The sequence below is a fragment of the Urocitellus parryii genome, chromosome 9, assembly GCF_045843805.1.
Source record: "Urocitellus parryii isolate mUroPar1 chromosome 9, mUroPar1.hap1, whole genome shotgun sequence".
Lineage (NCBI taxonomy): Eukaryota > Metazoa > Chordata > Mammalia > Rodentia > Sciuridae > Urocitellus > Urocitellus parryii.
In genome coordinates this window covers 60,612,382-60,633,605 of record NC_135539.1, presented here as the reverse complement: position 1 = coordinate 60,633,605, position 21,224 = coordinate 60,612,382, and the positions used below count along the sequence as shown (strand labels likewise).

The following is a 21,224-nucleotide window of genomic DNA, read 5'->3' as shown; positions in this document are numbered from 1 at the left end:
CTTTCCCTTCCAATCTCCCCCATCAAATAAAAGACACAATGAAAAACTGTTGCGATCATTTTCTTCCCCGTTTGTTCTTTATCACATTACAACTTGTTTGTATCCCCAATGCATGAAATAGTTCTCAGCTATATACCACCCATTTTTGAACTAGAAAAAGGCCATTGTTCTCTTTGAAAGCACTACAAGTAATAAAGGTGAAGATGATCTGAAATGAGTGTTTATAGAATAACAGCTTATAGTAATTGGACATCAGGAATCACAAACAGGAATACAAATGCCCAGTTCATTAGTTTGGGAACTGGAAAAGACAGAGTTTGCCTCCCTACCCCTACTTTAAAACATCTAATATAATCAGTAAAGACATGATTTCTAAAGACGTAATATTTTGACAAAGGATCAGAGAATATATGTAACAACTTTAACACTATTATTCATGGCTACAGGGAATTTTGAAAGTGGTGACCTTTTATTCTCTTTTCCCCCTTGAGTTCACTCAGCCACTAAAGATAATATTAATTAAGTCATCTTTCATTATTTGATGTCTTGAGAATTTTCAGATAAGCAAGTACTTCTGATAGAGGGCAAATGATTATCCTCAAGATGATCAAAGTAAGCAAGCTCAGAAAGGATGAAAAAAGGGGTATTGTTCTAACTGGTATCTGTATTTCACATTGTGGACAAGTAGATGTTTTCTGAACAGTTTTGCCCTACTCAACCAGTGCCCATCTGGACCTGCCAGGAAGGACAAGGGAGAGTAAAGTAGAGATCTGTCTTATTTCTGAAAAATCCACAGTTAATCTGTGCTGTTACTGTCTGGGTTGGGGACTAAGCTAAGAGTCCTGCTCAGGCCCACAGTCTGGATATAGGCACAGTAGACTCAAAGTGAACTGAAATATCTGACAAGCCAATTTTTGGTATCCATTACAAATTTTAATGATACAAGGGCTACTGCTCCTTAAGTTGAAATTTAAAATACATGCCTATATATGTGTGTATATTTTTTTAATTTGTAAAATAAGTATCACCCGTAGTTCTACCACTGAAATTCTTTTTTAATTTTTTTTAGTTGTAAATGGATCTTTTATTTATTTCTTTATATATGGTGCTAAGGATCGAACCCAGGGCCTCACACATGCCAGGCAAGTGCTCTACCACTGAGCCACAACTCCAGCCCCCTGAAAATCCTTGAGAGCATGATGCTACTTCCATTTTTTTCTTGGAATTTTCCTAAATATGTAAATTTTATTCCAAGAACAACAATCATAATATATTTCATTTGTATCTAGTTTTTAATTTGACATTTTTCATGTGACATATTTTGCTATATACCAAAATAAATTTATAGGTAAATGTTTCCCCACATTTATTCCTCCTCTTCTAAGGCCCAGCACAAATCACTTCCTTGTGCCATCACTATCTTTAGACTGAAATAATTAGCACCTCATAGAAATTAGTGGATCTTGGGCTGGGGATGTGGCTCAAGCGGTAGCGCGCTCGCCTGGCATGCGTGCAGCCCGGGTTCGATCCTCAGCACCACATACCAACAAAGATGTTGTGTCCGCCGAGAACTAAAAAATAAATATTAAAAATTCTCTCTCTCTCTCTCTCTCCTCTCTCACTCTCTCTTAAAAAAAAAAAAAAGAAATTAGTGGATCTAACTGATTTTTGTGGCATAAACATTTTCAGGTCAGTAGCCATTTATATTCTCTCTCATCTTTCTCTCCCCACTCGCACCCCCCATCCCTAAAAGGGAAAGCAATGTCCCGAGAGCAAGAACAGAAGTCAAGAAACCTTGGCCCAACAGAGGCTTCCTGGGGACACAGAACAGAGGGGATTATGGCAATAGATTGACAACTATGGGTCACTAATGAGGTGTTCTAGATCTTGAGGGAAGCAAAGCTCCCGCAGACCCCAAGACCAAAAGTAATGATGAGCTCTGAAATCTGTGATAAAACTGTCCTTACCCCCACCCTCTATTCCAAGGTCTTCCAGGTTTTCTGGATGGCTAGAGGAAGAGGAAAGAAAGAAGAAAGGAATGAGGCAGAGGTATAAAAAGAAACACTCTTGAGGAGGGAATGAGACAGCCCTCCAGCCCCATTACAATAACGAATGGCTTGTTAACTATTATGAGTATGTACCTTTTGCTAATCTCTCACTTGCTTACTCTAAAACCATCTAATCAGCCTCAAAAGTCAGGTGCATCAGTAAAGCCAGGAAATCCTCATTGTGACTCTCATGACAAAGAACAATGGTGGAGGAGTCACCAAAATAGCAAATTCCCAGGACTCTTAACCTGTTGCTCACGTGATTTGTTTCCTTCCCCCACCCTACATATGTGTTGTCCTGACAGCTGCAGCCACTCATTCTTATCCCAAGGCAAAGAAGATTCTACTGAGAGAGATGTAACATTTGGCTCCAAACTGATTGCGCTCCTCCAAGGTTAATGTGTGTGCACAGTGCCCACAAAGAAAACACCTTGGAAGATGTGCTCAAAGTCAATTAAAATTCCTAGATTCTAGTATATCCCTGTGTCCCTTCCATGGGAATAAAAACTAGCTACCTTCTTTGTAGGTCAGTTTGATACTCTCAGTCAATGCTGTATCTCCTGCTCAAGAAAGATGAAAGTACTACCAGTAAAGAGTCTTGTTCCTCAAAAAGCTAAACACCAAAAAAAAAAAAGAAAGAAAGAAAGCCCAATCAATAAATGGGCCAAGGAACTGGACAGACACTTCTTAGAAGAGGATATACAATCAATCAACAAATATATATAAAAAAAAAAAGTTCAACATCTCTAACAATTAGAGAAATGCCAATCAAAACTATCTTAAGATTTCATCTCCAGTCAGAATGGCAGCTATTAAGAACACAACAATAACTGTTGGTGAGGATGTGGGAGAAAAGGCACACTCATACATTGCTGGTGGGACTGCAAATTGGTGTAGCCAATATGGAAAGCTGTATGGAGATTCCTTGGAAAGCTGGGAATGCAACCACCTTTTGACCCAGCTATTCCACTCCTTGGTTTATACCCAAAGAACTTAAAAACAGCATCACTTCAGGGACACAGCCACATCAGTGTTTATAGCAGCACAATTCAGGTGGGCATGCGCTACATAGCAAGTCATATGCAATAGTCATTCATTCTCTCCTGTAACAGCATTGGATATACTTGCTCAATACACTGCAGTATCAGGATTCCTTAGCGTCCATCTGGGTGGCTCAACTGTAGAAGCTCATATAGTTCTACTTGATGTATGACTTTTGGGGTGGGCTTCTTCTGATAAATGATTATACTTAGTCATAAACAGAGCAATTTAGTCACCTTAAAAATGCTGCTGAAGACCTAGAATGCCTGGTTTCACCACTTTCCTTCCCACCTGGACTCCAATTCTAATAACATTTGGTCTGAAGACCTGAAAGGATGATCCAGAAAAAAACATGTATTCAGAAACATCTATCCAACTTTCCAAGTTCTAGATGCTTCTGCTGACTCAGGCATTGTAACCCCTACCTTCAGGCCTTAATCATACTGCCATATGCTCCATTTTTTCTACACAGATGCCAGACCAGTCATTAACAGATGTGTATGTGAGAGGGCCGTCTGGCATGTCCATGAGGGTATCTGTGGACAGCTGTGTGCATACAGGACTTGTTTCTTCTTACATCCAAAGGAAGCTCTGTTAGCTCTTCAGAGGCCTGGCCTGTGGAAGCCTGTCAAAGATGTGTTATAACAGGAGCAGTTTTATTTGCTCACAACCTCCTAGAATCACTAAGACTTTGTCTGTTTAAAAAGCTGTCATTATAAAGAGAAAACAATTAACTTCAAAAATATCTCTGATCATGAAGTAGAATAAACAGATTAGCACAAATTCATGGTTCTATTTCTAGCTTTCTTTCTAAACAATAACTCAACAAGTAGTGAAACTAATAATCTGAATGAATACGACATAATGTTTACTTTAAGTTTACTAAAAAAATGTGCAAGTAGCAGAATATCTACCATTAAAAAAATCAAAGTGAAGCCAGGCGTGATGGTGCACATCTGTAATCCAAGTGACTCAGAGATTTAGGCAGGAGGATTACAAATTCTAGACCAGCCTCAGCAACTTGAGAAGACCCTCAGTAATTTAGCAACACCCTGTCTCGAAATAAAAAATAACAAAGACAGAGGATGTAGTTCAGTGGTAAAGAACCCCTGGGATCAAGTACAGTATTAAAAAAAAAAAAACCCAAAGTGAAATTCACTTAAAAATTAACTTCTGATCATGATGAATGAATAAATAAATAAATGATTAATAGTTAGGCCAGGCTCAGGAGGCTGAGGCTGAAGAACTGTGAGTTCAAAGCCACTCTCAATATCTTAGCAATGTGCTAAGCAACTTAGTGAGATTCTGTCTTTAAATAATATTAAACTGGCTAGGGATATTGCTCAGTGGTTAAGTGACCCTGGTTTCAATCCCCCGTATTTAAAAAAAAAAAAAAAGTTAGTGTCCCATGTATTGATTCCTTAATTTCTTATTACAAAGATTTACTATACTATGTGAAATAGCAAAGCATGCATTCTCATTTGCTTTATTAAACAATATAAAAGAAACAATATAAAATGATATATATTGGATTTGTCTTAAATATTAACTACTCCCAACTTGCAATCTTTTTAAGATAAACTTTAAAAATATTACCCAAATATCTATTAGTCAATAGAAAAGAGGTTTTAAAAAATCTTAAGATTTTAACACTTATTTTCTTATGGTATATCGTAACTTCTTATAAAACTTACTCTATGCTTCTAAAATTTTACTCTATTGTATTTTTCCCTAAAACAGTCATATCCTTTTGAACTGCTAATTGCAGCATAATCTAAATCCATCACATAACTGAGACAGAGTCTTTCTAAATTGCCAAGTCTGGCCTAGAAATTGCAATCCTCTTGCTATAGCCTTCCAAATTGCTGGAATTACAGGCTTGCCTCATGGTATTTGACCAGGATTTTTGATTATCACAAGCTACAAAATGGTACTGAAAAGTTGTAGAGAAGGACTCTGTCTCAAAATAAAATTAAAAAAAGGTTAAAGATGTAGCTAAGAGTTGAATATTCAGTTCCCGGGTTCAATCCACAATACAGGAAAAAAAATCCTTGTAATATAGGAAATATTTCAATTTTATTTTATACCAGGTAGATAGGCAAAAATTTCTAGAATGTGTTGTGAAAAATCTTACCTGGAGTCCTGCCAATCATTGAACATTCAAAAATCTTTGCTTTATTGATTACAAATGATCAAAGGCAATTTTAGAATTCTTCTGATGGCAAAACATCAAATCATAGGGATAAAAAGAATGTAACAATTACTTTTGTAACCTGATAACTAAACACTGAGTCAGAATGAATAAGCAGATAATCACAAAAATATCATAAGATAAAAATTATACATGCTGCTAATTGATTTGAGAAATCCAAATGTCTTCTCCAGAATTCCTTTAACTAATATTTACTGTACATGCTATAACTGTCTCAATTCACTGCCCTCACGCAACCTGTAGAAGAGATACTGTAAGTGATATAATTTCCAATAACAAAGAAAGTGAACTAAAGTGATGTGAATAGAGAGTAACCATGGAGAAGGGTGGACAGGCAACTTGAAATGGAGTGGTAGGGAAAACCTTCTTTGCATTCTCCTGTGAATCCATCCATCAATTCATTCATTCACACAGCAAGTCACTCATTACTTATATATTGGACACTGTTTGGGCCAAGTTTGAAATATATCAGTGAATGATTGATAGCAATAGATTCCCTACCCTCTGGAGCTTACATTCTACAGGGGAGAGGTGGATAAGCAAATGCAGTATATAACATGTTAGAAGGCGATAAGTGTTGTTGAAAAAAGGATGAATATAAACACAGTATGGAAATTCAGGATGCAAGGTGAGAAAGGAAGTGTAATTTTAAATGAGGAGTCCAGGCAATCTACATCAAGGATATTTGAAGAAAAGCGCAAAGGTAAGGGAATGCATGTATCTGAACTCGAGGCAGAGGGGACAGCCACTGCGGAATGGGTACAGTTGGAGCAGGACAGCTGAGTTTGCTTCTGAATGGCTGAAGTGGAGAGAGCCAGGGAAAGGAATAAAAGATGACAGTAAGAGCTCTCGGGTCATAGACAAGACGTTTGGCATTTTTTTCCAAGTGAGATGAGAAGTAGCTAGAGGCTTTCAAGCAGAGAAGTGATTTGGGCTGATATGCTGACAGGACTAAGAGGACTATGAAGTTGAAGAGGAACATGACGGGCAGGAGTGGAAACAGATTGTAGGTAGAGGCTACCACAGTAATCCAGGTGTAGAAATGATGGTCACTCAAGGCAGAGGCAACGGAGTAGTGAAAAAATGGTAGGGCTATAGATACAGTTTCAAGATAGAATCAACAGGATTTCTCAGACTTTATGTGGGTGTGAGAGTCAAAGATGTTGTCACATGTTTTGGGTCTGAGCAATCTGAAGGATTACCTATCAAGGGATGTGGAAGATTTATGACGATGATGAGGCAAACATCAGAAGCTTTGTTTTGAACAAGTAAGAGATTGTGTGCAACATCTATGTAGAGTGTGGCAGAGTCCTCAAAGTGAAAGTCTGGGAGAAAAATCTGGCCTACAGACAGAAGGTTCTAAGTCTTAGGCATAGTGATGACATTTAAAGCCACGAGTCTGCTTGAGATCACCAAGGAAACAAGCACACATAGGAGCCCTCCAGCCTGCGAGAGAGGCTCAGAAGGCTCAGCTGTAAGGAGAATGACTGCTTAGATTAGGAAAGACAGTGTTCCAAATAGCAGAAAGCAATCAGCTGTGTCAAATACTACACAGTATTTGTCAAATAGGTCAAAAAGATGAAGGCCTAGAACTGCCACGTCGACTTGACAAGCCAGAAGTGACTGTTGATTCAGACAAAAGCCAAGTCAGCAGCTAGCAGGGCATGAAAGTCCTACGGGAATGAAGAAAGGAGGAGAAGAATTGAACTTGGTGGGTATAGGCAATTCTTCCAAGGAGGAGAAAGATATGGAGTAGTAAATGGCAGGGGAAATGGTGTAACATTTTTTTTCTTTTACAGTAGGAAAAAAAAAAACAAAACAGCTTATTTCTATGCTGATGAGGATGATCCAGTAGAGAAGGGAAACATGACACAGGAAAGAGAGGACAGAATTGTAAAAGCAGTGCCCCTGCTGAGACAGGAGGAAGCAGTAGGATCCAACACACAGGTCAAGGACCAGGTCTTAGAGGGAGACAGAGCATACACATACACGCACAGATGGTCATCACTGAGTGACTGGTAGGCCATCATCTTCTAATTGTTTTTAGTGTCTCTGCAAAATAGGAAGGTGGAATTAAAGTCAGGGAAGAAGGTATTAGGCATTGGAGGAGACAGGAGGTGATACAATACGGACTTGTAAGAATGTGGAAGACTAAATGGACTAGTGAATTACTACAGTTGCTAGCCTGGCAGCATCAGAGGCCCCGGGAAGAGGCAAGGTCATGGATTTATAGTGAGATAGTCATGTCATGCTAGAATGCAATGAACATCATCACACAGGTAATAGGCATAATCTCTCACTAAGATAACATGGCTGGAAAATCACCTTTTCCTATTTCACTTTGAATTTTCTACAAATATATCCTTTCTGCGTTTGAGGGCATTTTTATCCATTTCCCTCGATTGATTTCTGAAGTAGGTTATTAACCCCTTTCAAGTAAGTGATTTATACTCCTTTTTGCTTTTTATCCCAGCCTCCAAGTATTTCCTATAGTGCTAGATGTGCATTAGTAACTGCTATAGGAATCAATTAAGAAATTGATTCCTTTCTGTTAGAAGAACTGAATGTTAGGCACCAATTCAGTAACTACTCTGTGCAAAGCTCTGGGACAAATGGCAAAATCACCATACAAATCAGGTTGGTTTGCTCAGGATTTTGTCTCAGAATTAACATTCACATATGTAAATGCAAATGTACATATATTTATTAAATTTAAAGTAGCTACATTCATTAGAACTTTAAAAAGAACTAAATATCTAAATGTTTGAAATCTGATCACTCTAAAAGCATGAAACTTAGAAGTCAAAGTTGTATATGAAGCAAAAAATATAAATATTCTATAAAATTATAAATAAAAAAATCCTACATCTTTTTCAATAGATGATTTAAAAGGAGATAAAAGTCTTGCCAAGTTTTTTCAACGTAATGACTAATAATTCTTCAAAACTGTAGTAACTCTAAAAAAATGCATTTGAAAGCAAAAATAAAGGTGATATTGATGAATGCAGAAATCAAGATAGTGCTTACAGTCACAAAAACAATATACACGAATAATGAATAATGAATAATGACAGACATAATGAAATGTAGCCCAACTCTTTCCTTCTGCCTATCAGAATTAATCAATCATTTTTGGGTCTGAGCTCCTCAGCTGAGGTATACAAAGGCTCAACTGGTAGTGGCTTTAGACTGCTTATTGTAAAACCACAGCAAACCCTGTTTAAAAAAATTATTGATTTGCCTTAAACAAATTAATATGATGCTTTATATTTCTATCAAAAAACAGATCTTTCATCTGTATTTTTTATATCAAAGTTGTTAATAACCAAAGATTATTTCTTTATCTTAAATTCTTATGTGCTTTTTTGGAAAAAATTAGGCAAATGTCATGTCAATAAAAATCTCCTCCTCCTTTCAACACACGTCAACTTAGCATCTATTAACATCCAACACTGAAAGGACAGGACAGTGCAGGACTTCCTTTCTTATGATCCTGGAGACCCTATTGGGGGAGTTCATGCCTGTATCACTTTAAGACAAAACACTTAAGCTAAAGCTTGGATTCCCGTATGTGGTTGAGTTCTCTGGTATTGGTTGGCTGCACCATTTCTGTAGTTGCTGCCTCCAATTCTTAAAAAAAAAAAAAAAAATAATAATAATAATAATAACTTTTCATTAATATTCTTTCTCTTTGCTTTTCTATTACACTTTGTCAACTTAGCTGTCCTGTTTCTTAGGTGGTTTTCCCTACTATTGTTTTTATGTTTTGCAAAGTACAAAAAAAACTTAAAAAAAAAAAAAAGCAAAAAGAGGAGGCTGTTTCTTAGGCTCAGGTGGCACCATTCTTTGAAGTCCCTTGGCCTGGCACTCATTCAGACCCTCAAGCACTAAGTAGTTTTGCCTTTGCCATCTTGGTTTCTCTCCATTTATATTCTGTCACAAAGATGGAAGAATTAAGAGAAACCAATAGTGGTATCCCTTTTAAACTACTGCTTAACATTTAAACTGCTATAAAATGTCTATTCTGTCCTTATTTAGAAAATTACACACTGCAAAGAATTTTCAAAGAAGCATTCTTAAACAAATGCAAGGAAAGCCTTTACAAAGTACATGCTGACAAACACAGGCAGACACATTATATTTTGTGTTAATTCAGTAATCTTCACTTGCTCCTCTGCTCCAACAGCTGCGGACATAGTCAAGTTCACAGACTTCCAGTGATTCAAAGGCATGCAGGTTTGGGTACATTCATTTTATTGTTTATTTTGCATTAAGTGTCTTGCTTTTCTTAAACCAAAAATACTAAGCACAGTATCTCCCTGACCAAAACCTTTTTTTTTTTTCAGGAAATAAAATTAGTCTCTTATTTTTCCAGATGAATTTCATGATTACCTTTTCTATTTCTATGAGGAATGTCATTAGAATTTTGAGTGGAATTGCATTAAATCTGTATAGTGCTTTTGGAAGTATGGTCATTTTGATAATATTAATTCTAAGAGCAAGGTAGATCTTTCCATCTTTTAAGGTCTTCTTTGATTTCTTTCTTTAGGGTTCTGTAATGTTCATTATATAGATCTTTCACCTCTTTCATTAGGTTGAAAATAAAGTAGTTTTTCTCATTTCCCTTTCTGAGGATTTGCCACTGATACACAGAAATGCCTTTGATTTATAGGTGTTGATTTTATATCCTGCTACTTTGCTGAATTCATTTACTAGTTCTATAAGTTTTCTGGTGGAACTTTTAGGGTTTTCTAGGTATAGAATCATATTATCAGCAAATAGTGCCAATTTGAGTTCTTCTTTTCCTATGTGTATACCTTTTTCTTTTGTCTAATTGCTCTGTCTAGTATTTCAAGAAGTATGTTAAATAGAAGTGGTGAAAGAGGTCATCCCTGTCTTGTTCCAGGAAGAGTGAAGCAAGTGGCATCACTATATCAGACCTTAAACTATACTACAGAGCAATAGTAACATTAACAGCATGGTATTGGCACCAAAACAGACTGGTAAACCAACGGTACAGAATAGAGGACACAGAGACTAACCCACAAAACTACAATTATCTTATATTAGACAAATATGCCAAGAACATGCATTGGAGAAAAGATAGCCTCTTCAACAAATGGTGCTGGGAAAACTGGAAATCCATATGCACCAAAATGAAATTAAACCCCTATCTCTCACCATGCACAAAACTCAACTCAAAATGGAACAAGGACTTAGGAATAAAACCAGAGACCCTGCTTCTAATAGAAGAAAAAGTAGGCCTTAATCTCCATTATGTGGGATTAGGCCCCAACTTCCTTAATAAGACTCCTGTGGTGCAAGAATTAGAATCAAGAATCAATAAATGGGATAGACTCACACTAAAAAGTTTCTTCTTAGCAAAAGAAACAATCTGTGAGGTGAATAGAGAGCCTACATCTAGGGAGCAAATCTTTACCCCTCCCACCGTGGATAGAGCACTAATCTCTAGGGTATATAAAAAACTCAAAAAAGCTAAACACACACACAAAAAATAACCCAATCAATAAATAGGCCAAGGACCTGAATAGATGCTTCTCAGATGATGATATACAATCAGTCAACAAATATATGAAAAAATGTTCATCATCACTAGCAATTAGAAAAATGCAAATAAAAACCACTCTAAGATTTCATCTCACTCCAGTCAGAATGGCAGCTGTTATGCATACAAATAACAATAAGTGTTGGTAAGGATGTAGAGAAAAAGGTACACTCATACACTGCTGGTGGGACTGCAAATTGGTGTAGCCAATATGGAAAGCAGTATGGAGATTTCTTGGAAAATTAGAAAGGGAACCATCCTTTGACCCAGCTATCCCTCTCCTTGGTCTATACCCAAAGGACTTAAAAATAGCATCCTAGAGGGATACAACCACATCAATATTTATAGCAGCACAATTCAAAATAGCTAAACTGTGGAACCAACCTAGATGTCATTCAATAGATGAATGGATAAAAAAAATGTGGCATATATACACAATGGAGTATTACTCGGCAATAAAACAGAATAAAATTATGGCATTTGCAGGTAAATGGATTGAGTTAGGGAAGATAATGCTAAGTGAAGTTAGCCAATCCCAAAAAAACAAATGCTGAATGTTTTCTTGATATTAGGAGGCTAATTCACAGTGGGATAGGGATAGGAAGCATGGGAGGAATAGATGAACTCTAGATAGGGCAGAGGAGTGGGAGGGGAAGGGAGGAGGCATGGGGTTATTAATAGTGGTGGAATGTAATGATCATTATTATCCAAAGTACAGGTATGAAGACACAAATTGGTGTGAATATTTTATATACAACCAGAGACTATGAAAAATTGTGCTCTATATGTGTAATAAGAATTGTAATGCATTCTGCTGTCATATATAAATAAGAAATAAATAAAAAAATAAAAGTAGTGCAGACAGTTGTGGGTGGCAAGTTCAGAACACAAGACCCTGTCTCGTTGCTCACTTTAGAAATTCTTTAAAATTTCTGCAACTACCCTTATTTCAGTATCCTGAGACACATTGCAGCAAGGCTTGGTGACTGATTGACACTCTCCTTGAGAGGGCAGAACAAGGTCTATAGGATCAGACACCAGAGAAAATCAGGTGAATAGAGGAAGAGTTGTCTAATAAGGATAGATGTTCAACAATGACTAAGTCATATTTTTAGATGCTAACTTATCATTTAAACACCTACAAATGAATTCTGGTGGCAACTTGTAATGATTTTAAAAGGTTAAAGACGTTGCAAATATCCCCCAAATCATCTGTGATCAAATTAGGGGATATTTCCAAATTCCTTATAGATTTGTGTGAATTAAGATTTCAAACAAAGCAATTAGTTACTGTAGACAAATCTGAGGAGTATCAATTCCAACTTTGAACAAATTTGTAGCACTTACAATGGTATGAGTTAGCTTGGTACACACTTTTTTCCTGATATTATTAAAAAGTGGTAATTAATAATTATCTTAGAGTACTTGCTACATATAGAATCACTGCACTTAAACATATTTAGTTCCCATAAAATACCTAAATTGTATGGCATTACTTCTAATTACTACAAAGAAAGATTGGGTCACCCATGATCATGTGTCTAGTGAATAAGAATCCAGAATTCAAACCTAAGAGTTCTTTTTTGTTGTTTTGTTTTTAACTATAAGAGCACATGCTCTCTCAGAGCCACTATACTGTCATTAAGAGAGATCACAGCCTCTTTGGTAACACTTTACTTTCATTTATTTTTACGTATTTTCCAATTTTTATAAAATTCCTACTATATGCCATAAAACTAATGAAAATACTGTGAAGTTTACAATTCATAAGCTCTTAAAATTTTACCAATTTATATTTATGGTAACTCTTCAAAAATTTTTAATTTACTGTTCCTTGGTTACAGCTTTTACATTATAACCTTTTATATTTTCCAGTTGAAATTCTTATAGAAAATATACCCAACTGAATTTTCTCTTAAAAAATTAATAAAAGTAGAAAATTTAGGAAATGCAGGAAATCAGAGAAAGAAAATAACATCTGTGCTCTCATCTAGCTAAGATTTCAGAAATTATATACCTGCTTTAAAATAACAAATACAGGATCATAAAATATAGACTTTTGTAACAATTATCTCATTTAAAAAGTCACTGCCTCCCTGCCCCTCGATTTTTTTTTTTTTTTTTTTTTTTTTGGTGGTACCAGAGATTTAACCCAGGGGCGCTTAACCACTGAGCCATACCCCTGGCCTCATTTTATTTTGAGACAGGGTCTTGCTAAATTGCTGAGGCTGACTTTGAACTTGTGATCCTCCTGCCTCAGCCTCTGCTGGGCCCATATCATTTTTAAAGACTGCACTGATCTGTATCTCTTTGCAGAGATAACACAGCTCCTTTAACCAATTAGACAATTTCTCAGTTCTCCGGGATTCCCCAGGAATCAAAAGCAGAAGCAGAAGCAGAAGCAGGGGGTAACAGTTTAAGTAGGTATGCAACTGCAGGAATGGAAGTAGTGGCAAGAGGAGGAGGCAAGAAAGACAATGTGAGCCAGTTGCAGCTGGGTATGATTGATTGCTTATCCTTCTGGACTATCCTCTGATGAGTCATGTAAACCATGCCTCAAGACAGTCTGTTAGGGGAGATGTCATTTATCAGCCCAAGCAGCTAGTCGAAGCTTTGCCTGTTGGCCGCGACTCCCCTGTGCTTCTGTGTACTCAAGGGCCATGAGTGGAATCCTAAGAGGGAGGACCTGTGGACCCTGGTTATGGTAATCGCCACAGAGATGGGTGGCCCAAGAGGCAGGTGAGGCCAAAAAGATTTCAAGGGGCTTCCTAAGAGAGGTCTATTCTGTGATTACCATTTTTTTTTTCTTTTCAAAAGGTCAAAAAAGCCAGGCACTGAGGGGCACGCCTGTAATCCCAGGGGTTGGGAAAGCTGAGGCAGGAGGATTGAGAGTTCAAAGCCAGCCTCAGCAATTTAGTGAGGCCCTAAGCAAATCAGCGAGACTCTGTCTCTAAATACAATATTTTTTAAAAGGCTGGGGATGTGGCTCAGTGGTTAAGCGCCCCTGAGTTCAATCCAAGGTACCAAAAAAAAAAAAAAAAAAAAAAGGGTCTAAAACTTTTTATCCTTATTTCCTTAGACAAATTCTTAGGATCGCAAGGTGTGAGATTTTAATATGTGTTACCAAATTTCCTCCCAGAAAAGTTGACTGATTCTGATGCTCCTCAGCAGGGGATAAATTTACCTATGTTCTCTTTGCCCTAAACACAGCTCCTAAGCTCTAGCCAAATTGATAGGCTGGAAACATAACAGTTCCGGATTCTGCTTTCTGTGGTTGAACTAGTTATGTTTGGTAGAATGAGTTCAAAAATCAAATCATTTCCTCTTCATCAAATGTTTATTAAGTATGTCTTCCATGCAGGACACATTCTTGGCAATGGAGAGATGGAGTTTGTTCTGTGAGGCTGGTACTCTAGCAGGAGAGAAACATACTCAACTGACAGCTGCGTCATTCTTGCACTTGTGCTTGGTTTTACAAAGATAAGTTGCAGAGGATGGCACTGGATTGCCTTATTCTGGAAGGGCAAGGAGACCCAGCCTTTTAGTAATCAGCGTGGCAACTAAAAGAGGGGGAGAAAATCCACACTTCTACGGTAAAAAAAAAAAAAAAAAAACATGCTCTTTAAATAATTTGAGTAATTTAAAAAATCAAGTATATACAAACTTATCAAAGTCAATGTTGGTCTTTTCAAAAAAGTATCCTTGGAAAAACACAGATATATTCCAGGGTTGCTTCACTGTTTGAAATTTATTTAAAATTCATTTTTTTCAAACATCACCAGAACTAAAGGCATAATATTTTGAATGCCCTGAACATTTAGTTCATTTTCCTTGGAGAAAAACTTCACTCTCTGAAATAGCCCAGAGTCATTCAAAGCCAAGTTCAATTGATGAGGCCTATGATCAACCTGGGAGATAAGCTTTTTAAATTAAAAATATTGCCTGACTTTTAAGAGTAATGAGCCATCTTCCTTGGGTACTTCGAGCGCTGTCTTAAGACAGTCAAACAATGTGTCAACATTTTTTTGAGAGAATGTCAGGCCCTTCTAGGGGGGTCCCAGAAGTTTTCTTAAATCTTTTATGGTTCCCATAAAGTTGTGCTTCTGAAATTTTTATGAAGAACTGCAGGTACTCCTACAGTAATTTCTCAGCACAGATCTGTCAAGAGATAGTATCCTGGAATCTATGGTCCCTTGTGCTCATTCTTGGCAGAAAAACAAGAAATGAGGGAAATGGTTTCAGGATATAAAAGATATCACGTCAAATATATGTTTATATATCACAGAATCTATCTTTGCATATACACACGAAAAATATGTATGACATACAAAACCAAGTTTATCTACTTTTTAAAAGGAATACTGAATATTAGCCATAATCTTACACACCCACGTAGTCAAAGACTTCTAGAACTTTCTCCCCTCCAATGCAGAATAGTAGTTGGAAGAAATACTAACAAAGGAATGTTCTACAATTCAGTTTTTTCATTTTGTATATCCTGCTCTCTATTTAAACTCAGGTGTCAAGCTAGGTCTTTTGTCCCTGGTTTGGGCTGATAAACCTCAGTGATCTGTAGTGCTCTTGAGTAAGAAACAACCTTGATGACCATTTTTCCTGATAAAGGGCTCTGCTTAATGGGTGGGCCCACTATGAACTCCAGAACAGATATCGATGTTCCTGGATCAAACAAGGACTTAGAGAAGCTGCCTTTGCTAACAGCAGCAACTCTACCTAGTCCTGAAGAAACCTAATGGCTAACTGAAAGTAGGAACAGCCCAGCACCTCTGCCTTTATTTTGTATCTGGCTTCTTTATTACCTTAAATTTTGTGAACTACTCATCTCTCTGCTCACAGCTAAAAAATGAATAATACAAAGTTTATTAGCCCTAAATTTTCCTATGCCTATATCATTCCCCTTCAATACTGAGACACAATTTGTAGCATTCTGTTTCAGACTCCTGGAAGTCATTGGTCATTGGCCTACACCTTCCAGCAAATGTGCCCCCTGAACAGAAGCAATCATTTGATGGGGACTGAATTACTACTCCTGCTGGGTTCACAGGTCTGGCAGATAAACATTTTGAACAATAAACAAAAATTGCCCCCCTCAAGTGACTTTGACTTTTCTAGAACTGCCTTGCTTAACCAGAATTGAAATGTTGATCATCCTGACCACAGTCTGACTGAGAAGGCTAAATCTTGCCTATGACTCACTCCCTGTCACAGTTCTCCCTCTATTGAAACCTGTAGCTCAAGTCAACTACCTGAAGACAGAGCTGGGATGCTGCATCTCACTCTGCCTTCTCAGTATGGCCAGATTAACTAAAGTTTCCTTTTCTTCTTTTCACCATTATCTATTCTGTTTGCTTTTGGGGGCAAGTGGCCAGACCTGGTTTGTTGGGATCCCCAGAGTCAGTAACAGGGAGGTATTTATTTTGTACAAATAAAATATCAATTTTTTATTGATACATAATAATTATACATATTTATGGGATACAGTGAGTTGTTTTGATACATGTATACATTGTACAACAATTAAATGAAGGCAATTATGTGATCACTTCAAACCTATCATTTGTGGTGAGAACATTCAAAATTCTCTCTTCTAGCTATTTTGAAACATATATTATTGTTAACTGTAATCTCCGTCTGAGCAAAAGAACACCAGAAATTACTCTGGAGAGAAATTTTCATCTGAATCTTGATTGCAGACAACAAATGGATTAAGAAAAAAATGGAAGTCTCATTATAGAATTAAATCCATATGCAACATATATAATTATCCTTGTGTTACAGCAAGATAAGCAAATTATAAATGGCTTATTTCAGGGTTTTATATTAGTTGCCACTTACTCCTGCCTATGATTCAGTGGCTCACAAGTTGTCTTATCCTGATCCAATACAGAACTTCCTTTCTCACATCTCAGGGTTCAGCTGGTTCATTTCTGCCCAGATGACAGTCTTTGCCTATAAGGGTCCCTTTTTACTCATGGCAGCCTGTCTGCAGCTGCCTGAAGTTCATTATAAATATGTACTTTATCAGTTTTATTCAAAGGACGTTGCCTTCCATCGGTGGTTGCCATAAGACAAAAATATGATGCCAATTTGTTGAGGAACCTAAAAATAACTTTCCTAAGTCAGTGGCCCCTTAGCTTTTCTGTGTCTGACTGCTCTCTGCCTGATGCTTCTGTGTTCCTAAAGTCTGCCTCAATCTTAAAAGTGGCCCAATTTGTATCCATACTTTGCCTCTCGTGGTGGAAAGAAGAACTTCCCACAAAGGCCCTACGTGAGTAAAAAACATGGATACCACCATCTCTGGGCTCCCAGCCAACATGCTGTCCTTTGTTTTAGCAGATTAAAAAGTTTATGACTTATGTATTTCATGCTTAATACCAAGTAGCCACACCAATACACCACATATTTTTATTATATGCATTTTTAAATATTTTTAACAAGTTCTGAAGACCTCACAACAGAAAGCTGTTCTTAAGGGAAAAATCAAAACCACAATATCAGAATTGAAAATTGTGGTCAAATAGAAGTCAGGGCTCTACCCAGTGACTTGGTGAGAAAGCAGACGAGAATGCCGCCATTGTTTGACTAAGCCCTGGGTGACTCCAATCTTGGCCCTGGACAGGCTGTGGGAGCAAGTGCAGCTAAACTGTTTTAAGCTAGTTTCCTTCCCCTTAAAGGGGCTTTTGTGAATGTGTAGTAAGGCAAGTCACAAAAAGTTGTCAGCATAGTGCTGGAACAGGGATATACAACAAATGGCAGCCATCAATACATGAAATTTCAGAGATCCCTTCCTAACCAACCTTGAGTTCTGCCACTCCAGTACTAGTAGATAAGTAATAAGATTTGATCTTTGGGAGGGAGATTTAGGGGAAAGATCAATGAGGTATCCCTGGAGCCAAATCAATAATAGTCCATACTCAGAATGTGGTCCAAGGGTGAGCATAAATTTATCTACTTTGATAGAGTAAGAAATATATTTTTGGAAAGAGCCCCTACATCCTGAAATACAATTTCTAAGACTCACATATAAAAGTGTCTTTTATATGCTAATGAGGCTAATGAAGTGATTTATGGCCAGTGGTGCTGGTGTGTGTGGTTCCTTAGCCTGAAAATGTGGGGTGGTCACCAAGGATTACCAGGGGAACCCACCAGTGAGAAAGGGTAAACTTTCAGCTCCACCCTCTGACCCTGCAGGAGGGGCAAAGGGGTGAAGACTTAATTATTAGTAGTAATTTAATCAATCATGCTCAAGTAACAACACCTTGAGAAAATCCCAAAAGGAAGGAATTCAGAAATCTTCCAGATTGATGAACACATGGAAATGATGTACCCAGAAAGGCATGGGATCTCCACAACTTACCCTGATCCCTTACTTTATGCATCTCTTCCATCTATCTGTTACTGACTTGTATCTTTTTATAATAAACCGTGTTCTGGAATTCTGTGAGCCATTCTAGTAAATTCCAACCTGGGGCGGGGAGGTGTTGTGGGAACTTCCAGTTTATAGTCATGTCATGAGAAAGTTGTGGATAACATGGAGACCTGCCTCTTGGGGTGGGTGTCTGAAGTAGGGGGCAATCTTGTGGGACCTGAGACTTTAGCCTGGAGGGTTTGCACTAACTCTAGTAGATAATGCCAGAGTTGAATCAAACTGCAGGACACTATTATGGTTTAGATATAAGGTGTCCCCAAAAGCTCATGTGTGAGACAATGCAACAAAGTTTAGAAGTGAGATAACTGGGTTAGGAGAGCCCTAATCTAATCAGCACATCAACCCACTGATAGGGATTGACTGGGTAATAGCAGTAGGCAGGTAGGGTGGGGAAGGAGGAAGTGTATCACTGGGGATGTGCTTGGGATCTATATGTTGTCCCTGGTGACTGGAGCTCTCCCTCTGCTGCTTGGTAGCCACGTCCTGAGCTGCTTTCCTCCTCCACTGTCTTCCACCATGATATTCTGCCTTACCTTGGTCCCAAAACAATGGGGTTGATGTCTATGGACTGAGACCCCTGAAACCCTGAGTGACAAATAAACTTTTCCTTCTCTACGCTGTTCTTGTCAGGTCTTTCGGTCAGTGACACAGAGCTGACTAAGACACCAAGCTGATATCTGCAGAAAACTCTCCAGTTTATAGTATGCTTGGTATGCAGAAATCCCACATCTGGTACAAAAGGTGCAGATAGTAGTAGGAGGTGAGGGAGGAAATAAGACTTTTCTTTCAGCACTCCACCCTAGGCTGATGTGGCCAGCACTGAGTTTGATCTTTCAAAAGGCAGTAAATGCTTTTACGTGCTTCACAGCTTTAAGCTTATCCACCTAGGCACTCTGCCCAAAAGTCTGAGCTGTTACTAAGTGCATGAACCAACAGGTCACAACTCCCAGGAAGATAGATGCAAAATTGGCATCTCCACAGGCCTTTCAATTCTCATGTGTGGTCACCTTGCAAGCTGTGGTCATTCAGATTTGCCATGTTCCCCCTCCCAACCACAAGAGTTCCTTCCCACCCCTAAGTACAATTCTCTCTTCTGTGTTAGCAGTGTCAGTGAAGTATCTAGAAATGTTATGTCTTATCATTTTGACTATTAGATCCAACAAATAACAGCTATACGTAATAAATGTTAGGTATGGCCTAATGACACACACTTAGTGATTGATTAATGGCATCTTACTTCATGAGCCCAGCAAAGCATGGGGCTTGCTGCTAGAAGATGGCTAACGAACCAGAGTCCATTGGTGCTTTCTCTCAGGCAGCTGGCTTCCTTGTATGTTAGATGAGGGGTCTGCAGGGCACCCTTCAATTCTAATATGTTGTCATTCTGCAACCTGTGGTCATGTTCAGATTTGCAATGTTCCCCTATCCTACCGTGAGAGCCTCTTCAAAAAGGCCCCTTTTCCCTGTGAGAAATTTCAGTCAAATATCTGGAAACATTGTGTTTCAACATCTTGGCTATTAGAGCCAGAAGAGCCCTTCACCTGAGAATCCAAGCTTTCATTGTAAAAATGAAGCCTAGCAATTTTGACTCGCTCAAGGTCATGGAGAGGAACAAGACAGGGAACTGCACTTGGGGCTCTCTGCTTCTTGTCCAGTATTCCAGTATTTTCTCCAGAACCCTAAGCCTAGTTCTGCAACATGAAACAAATTATTTTTCACTTTATAGGACAGCTTTTAATTGCTACTTTACAGCCAGGAAAAGATAACATATTTTTAAGAAGCAGGAACAAACTTAAAGTCAATCTCCTTCTCCACTTGGGCTATTTAAAGCCAGTTACGTTAATTCACCAGTGACTGATAGGAGAAAGCACACCAGTGCCCCAGATGAGTATTGACTGATCACTCCAGACACTAATAAGTCCAGAGTCTGTTCCTAGGAAAATGTTTTGCATGCGTCATTAAGGCTATTTTTGGCCTTGCTGTCTTAAATTGAATGTAAACCAGCACCGGTGACTCTGAATTTAAATGTGATTTCAGTGAGGGATGGAGAAAGCATAACATTACTTTCAATGTTTATGCTGTGGCAATATATATATTTTTAAGGCTGTAGTAAATCTATAGACTTTCTTTACACTTATCAATTATTATCCTAAACAGAAACGCTACTATTCAAAACATGCATTTATTTCTGTTGCAGATGTATCTTACCGTACCATACTTCTATGATTAAGATTAAAGCTCTTCCAAAAGCTCATGTGTTAGAGGTTTGCCTGCCAATCTATAGCACTATTGGGTAGGTGGTAATACCTTTAAAAGGTGGGTCCTATTAGGAGGAAGTAAGGTCATTAGGGGTGTGCCCTTCAAGGGGATATTGGGACCCGTACCTCTTTCTCTCTTATGCTTCCTGTGTTATATGATCCCTACTATGATATATTGCCTTGTCACAGGCCCAAAAATCAATAGACTAACTGACCATGGACTGAAACCTGAAACTGTGCGTCAAAATAAATCTATCTTCTTTTTAAGTTGATTATCTCAGGTATTTTGTCACAGCAACAGAAAGCTAACACATATACCAAATGTAAATCATCTGTAATTTTTTTTCCTAACAGAAAAAGGGAGCTAGGACCCACCTGAAAGTAATGTCCTGAATAACCAGTGAGTGGGTGAATGCAAAGGATGAATATTTTGCACTGATGATATTAAAAGCACCACAACTGATTTTTCATGGATGTCTTTGATTAATAACAACTGATAAAACAGAACAGCCATGAAAATTCTGCTGAATCACTTTAACATCTCACCAAGTTTAGAAACAATGTAGTGACACTAAAATTTTATTTTTTCATTTGATTCAGCCACAGTGCTGAACATTCTTAAAAATGCAGAAGGCAAGTCTCAGCCCTAACC

General features: G+C 37.9%; 1 protein-coding gene across 5 annotated transcripts in view; it reads right to left on the bottom strand.

The window, feature by feature from the left end:
• The window catches only part of Cacnb2 (calcium voltage-gated channel auxiliary subunit beta 2), a 342,145-nt gene that overhangs the window by 32,146 nt on the left and 288,775 nt on the right, over positions 1-21,224 (bottom strand). The gene's annotated exons all lie outside the window — the stretch shown is intronic.